We start from the raw sequence: 6,031 nt of genomic DNA on the forward strand, positions 1-6,031 counted from the left end.
TGAAAGTTCAAATATGTGTATAAACACCCTTGAACGTTTAGACCCCCAAATTACAACTTAACCAATTCAAGCATTATGTCAAACAACTAGTGTGCGGAAAATTAACATAAGCTATAATATGGAATTGGAAAAACTAACTAAGCCAAATTAAAATCTCAACCCACAGCAGATAATAAAAGGCAAAGATAAAGAGGAAGGAAGATGCAAACACAAAGACAACACGCGATGTGTTATCGAAGAGGAAACCGAAGCCCTCGGCGTAAAACCTCTCCGCCGCCCTCCAAGCGATAAACAATCCACTAGAAAATGTAGTTGGAATACATGGACAGCAATAGACCCTCCAAGCCTAATCTACCCAGTGCACCTAAACCCTCCAAGTTTCTTGCTCCAACAAGGTTGCGCCGAACCTTTTTCTTTTCTAACTTCCCGGATTCCGCTACTAAACCGTAGCATCAACCAATGTAGATTGGTTCCTTCCTAACTGCTTCCCAGAAATCCAAACAGCCCTCTCACAGTGATGAATATGGTGAGAACAAGGTTTGGTAAAATGCCTCTCAAGGATTTGACAATGGAGAGGAAGAGAGTTGAGGAATTTGAAGAGACTCTAATGTATAGATTGTGGGTGAATCAATCTTGTTTTTCTTTAGGATTTCTCTCTTAAAATTCTCTCTAGAAGCTCTCTTTCATTTGTGGGTAAAAGGGGTATTTATACTGGAGTAAGAGAGGAATGTGAAACGTTAGGATTTACAAAACAGGGGTGGCTCGCAACTTGACCTCGCAACTTGACTGAGTCGCTAGATCCAGTCGCGAGATAACCGTATGGCCAGTTGTCCTGTTTTGTCTTGTAGTGCTCCAGCTAGCATGACTATTCACCTTCTGGCATGCTTGGCACGTGTGCTGCGTCTGGCGGCTTGCAGCCGTGAGTCACCCGCGAGGCCAAGCCGCGAGTCTCTGTTTTCTTGCACACTCTTGAGCAAACTTCACTCTATCTCACTCACTACCCTTACAACAAGCCCACCTAAATATAAGGTTACTAAATGTTGAAATACAAGCAAATTTGGCACAGAATAAAGCCAATAAAATGGTTGATTAAATTCAACCTTACAATCTCCCCCTTTGGCTATTCCGTGACAAAACCCTAAAACAGACTCTAGACTTAACATGTGAGTTGGGAACAGTTGAACAAAACTCACTCACACCTAACTCTAGAAGCTGTGAAGCACTTGAATTATAAGAACATGAAACTCCTGAAACACAACAATACACCATGATCATTGTATACAGAAAAACATGAAATGCATATGAAACAAGCTTAAGGTGATCAAGCAAAGATGAAGTGAAGATTCAAATCAAGGCTTGATCAACCAAGTAATCACCACAAGGTAGTGATCACAGTGCTCATTCACACTTGGAATGAACACTTGAACATACAACTTAACAAGAACAAGGCAAGATACTTGTATGCTCAACACCCAACCAATGCATAATACACAAAGTATATGCATCTAGGAACAATCCTACAAGGGCACAAGGGTGACAATACATAAATCAAAATGCGAGACATTTAGATAGAAGTACTGATTTCAACATAGCATAAAAGACTACATTAAGCAAGGTACAAACCATAAAGCCTACAGAATATGCATAAAAACATTAACCCTAAAAGCTTACATAAGCACATGGGTACAAAAACACAATATTAAACCACGATCAACAAAACACAATACAAAACACAATAGGTTGAATAACATCAACAATGTATATAAAAGATTAAACCAAGATTATAAGTTATGAGTTAGAAACAAGAACACACCAAAAACCACAGTGTATCACACCCATATAAACATTAAATGCCCAAAACATAAGCATATATAAACAATGTCTCTGATTTTGACAACTCCCCCTCAACACATTACTCTCCCTTAAGAGCTGCTTTTCTGCTTCTCATTAACAACAGAAAGAACATCTCCCCCTTTTTGACCGGAATGGCCAAAGGGTCACTGTCCATGCTGGGTGGTGAAGCTGTCAAGTTTTGCAGACAAAATATCAATCTGGTCCTGCATGGCTCTCATCCTCTCAGAGTGCTCAGTCTGGACTCCTCTGATCCCATTAAGTCGTTCCAGAATGATTTGAAAAGCATCTGGAGGTGTATCTGAAGAAGTTGATGCTCTAGTCCTTTTGCCACTCCTCCTGGGTGTTGAGGTTGATGCATGCCCTGCTGCTTCTGCCTCAGTCTCCATTGGGACACCCTCTCCTTCATCACCTTCATCTTCTTCACCTGAAAGCCGAACACTTATCCTTTTGCAGGTAAGCTTGTTAATTGCAGAGGGTGTGGACATCTGACTGATGTCTTGAGGGATTGGAACACCCTTCTTTCTAAAGATCCTCATTAGCAAACTAGGAAAGATCAGTTTTGGCCTAGAAGTTGTTCTAGTCTCATCCACAATAGTGTCATATATGTGGAAACTGATGTCAATGAATGACTTTTCTTTGAGATCCATCAGAAAGATTGCTCTTGCACAGTTGATTGTAGTCAACTTCTTTATGGGATATAGGTTAAACATCATGATTTTTCTTAGACACCTCATGTCCACTGGAAAAGCTGTGGTATTCAGACATTTCCCTTCTCTCTATCCACCTATCCTTTGTTGAACAGTTTCAATAGATACAATCCTGTCTTTGTAATTGACAAACTCCTGATCTTCTAATCCTTCAAGCCCTAGCACATCATCAATGACATGTGCATCCAAAGTGAATTTTTTACCTCTAACCCAGCAGCTTAAATCATCCTCCCTTATCACAGCATTTGAATAAAACTCCCTAATCAGGGGTCCACACACTACAGGGAGATCACTTAGAAGCTTTTCCCATCCTCTCCCTTCAAAACAGCTGAGGATAAAGGTGTTTCTTAAATCCTCCAAATCTACAAATCTTTCTTGAATAATTCCTGCTTTCAAGAAGAAATCCTTGTATCTCTCAAAGTGAGAAACAGACCTGAACAAATTAGGGTCCATTTTTAGTCTCTTATCTGCCTTCTTTGCAGGTGTTTTCTTCTTTGGGGATGAAGGTGCCATCTGTGAGCAATCAGAAAAGGCCACAACAACATAAAACAATACATGTGTAGAACTAGTCAGTACCATGAAATTAACAAAGAAATTGCAGCCACACAGATGAACTTGGACACTTAAACATTATGCTACTTAGATCAACCACATGGATGAACAAACCTAAAAGAGGAAACACAAGAACAACAGGGAGAATGCAGGGAAGTATTAAAGTAGCAAAGATAGAAAACATCCTAAAGACAGATATATGTCAATGAGACATACAATGTGATGAGAATGACATGACTCATAAATAGCATGGTAAAACTCACAGATGCTCTCAATAGATTCACACAATAGAACATGCACATTCAGTACAGTAAACTTCACATCCACAATAGGAACATTTTGAATCAACTCATCAGTACAAGTTCAAAAAAAAAAAAACTTAGCTAAGCACATGATGAAGACCAAAAAAAATAAAATAATTTCAAACTCAAGCAACAGCATCCACAAGCTAAGCATGAACATAGAGCAAAAGCCGAAACACAAACCCATCTCAAAAACATAAACAAATGCGAATAATCAAGGGGGAAAAACACAAAATTAAGTAGAAAGGAGTTCAAGAATGAAAACCCATACCTATTACTTGAAGATTTTGAGCAGAAAATATGCAACAATGGAGTTTGGAAATGAGAGCACGGAGTGTTTGGGAATGAGACAGTTGAGAGACAAGATGAACAGTCACAAAAGTTCGAGGGAAAACTGAAAAAGATTTAAAAACTGCCCCTATTTTTGCCAAACACGCGTTTTTCGCAACTGAAGTAAGTCGCCACAAAGTCGCCAGTTCAAGCCGCCAAAACACTCAAAGATAAAAGTTTGAAAAAAATTTCTAAGTGTTTTTCGCGACTGGAAGGTCTACCTGCGAGAGAGTCGCGAGCTGAGCCGCCAAAATCTCTGAGTAACCCTCGCGATTGGACCTTCCACTCACGAACAAGTCGCCAAAAATGACCCGCGAAGACGCGACTGAGGCTCGTGACTTGACTTACCCGCGACTGAGTCGCCAAAACAGGGCAAAAAAGGATTTTTGAAATTTTCAGATTTTTTAAACAAAATACTTTCCAAAAACACCTAAAACACTCAAAAATCTTTTTGTGCTTGAATTAACAAAGATTGAGCATGTGAAAACACATTTCATCAAGTACAATCACACAAATGATTATGGCATTTATTGAACATAAACTTGTGTGTTGTGTGTGGATATCAACAATGAGATAGTCCTTAGTCTAATGTGAAGTTTCAATGATAAATTCAACCAAGGCATACACAATTAGCACTAGATCATGTGATCTATCTCAATTATAGAAATATGTATATATGACCTCCCACAAAACTTGATAACATATCTTGGAACTTTACATTTGACTCCACTTTTAATCAAAACATTTGATCTTTTTGATCCTTTGAGACAATTACCTCTCATTGTGAGAGTGATATTTGATATTTCACTTTAAAGAACTAGCATTTGGCTTTTTGAATAAACATTCACTTTAATATAAGGTCGCTTACCCTTTTTCCTAGTCGAATACTAGAATGTGCGACAGGTTTTTGCAGCTCAATATCTCTTTTTATTTGGAGATTTACATTTGGTGAGCTCTTTTTAACAAAAACAAAAATAAAGAGTGGGAAGATATATAGACACAAGTCTATGCATGTCTCAAGATCATCATAACCATTCACTAATCATTCATGACAAGTTTGAAAATCTATTTACAACAATCACATAGATTTCAAGATTTCTCCCACAATGATATGAGTGCAAAGAAACAAGCAATGCTTGAAAATGCACAAAGCCATTAGTACAAAGGTACAAAACAAAACAAGTTTTGAGACAAAAGCTCAACAATGTCAATCAAACTTTTTGATTTTCTAATTTTTATGTGATTTTTGGATTTTTGACACTAGAAGAAAAAGATTGATCAAAAACAACAAAAAAAATCAAAAGTATGCACAAGTAGACAAGCAAACAACCATCAGCAAAAAAACAACAAGCAAACAAATAAATATCGTCGCAAAGCATAGGAAGTATTAATGCATGGACATGTTGTAATGCTTATGCATGAGTACCCTTTTTCACCCACACGTCACTTGCGTTAAAGGTGATTTCCTTATAGGATTGGGTACGGGAGTTAGGGCTTTCAAACCTTCTGAGAAGCTTTCCAAGCAGTTGGTGAATGCACCAATTATCTTCATCACGTTCATCATTCCGGGATCACCATTTTGATCTCTAGATTGTTCACCTGCCCAATTTCTTCTATCATTTCTAGGTCCTCGTGACCTTTGAGGAGTTGCACTATTCTTTGCTCTTAACTTTTGGTAATTTGGTTGAGTATGCCCTTGAAGTCCGCAATGATGACACACATAAGTTGCTCTAGGACCTCTTTGTGGTCGTGGACGTGACTTGGCACGAGATTCAGACCTGCCCACATACTGATTGCGGGGATTCAACAACCGTTGGTTCTCCACATTTTTCTTCTCCTCCATCTTGAGCTTCTCAACAATAAGGTCAACTTCAACTGGATCTTTAGCCTTTACAAACTTCACTTCTTTAGTGACAGTTCCAGATGAGCTACTTCCTTTGGTATATCCCAATCCGGATTTGTCTGAAAAACTCTTTTGAGATGAAATAACATCATCTAGCTTCTTGATGGTGACCCTCTCTATTTTAGAATTTGCTTGCACAACCTCTTGCTCAAGAAATCTCACTTTTGTGTAAACTTCGGACAGTTCACCATTCAGTGTTTCTATCTCACATTTGGCCTCCCTATATCAGATTAGGAGACTTTTGTAATCCTCCTCTGCCTTCTTCATTTTTCTCACAGCAGCCTTGGCCACCCTTGTGTACTCACCCGACTTCTCCAGGAGTGAGTTATAATTCTCTCAAAGATTGGTTGTGCTTTCATCTTCTTCAACATCTGATTCTTCAA

This window comes from Quercus lobata, chromosome 10 (genome assembly GCF_001633185.2).
Source record: "Quercus lobata isolate SW786 chromosome 10, ValleyOak3.0 Primary Assembly, whole genome shotgun sequence".
In the NCBI taxonomy this organism is placed as follows: Eukaryota; Viridiplantae; Streptophyta; class Magnoliopsida; order Fagales; family Fagaceae; genus Quercus; species Quercus lobata.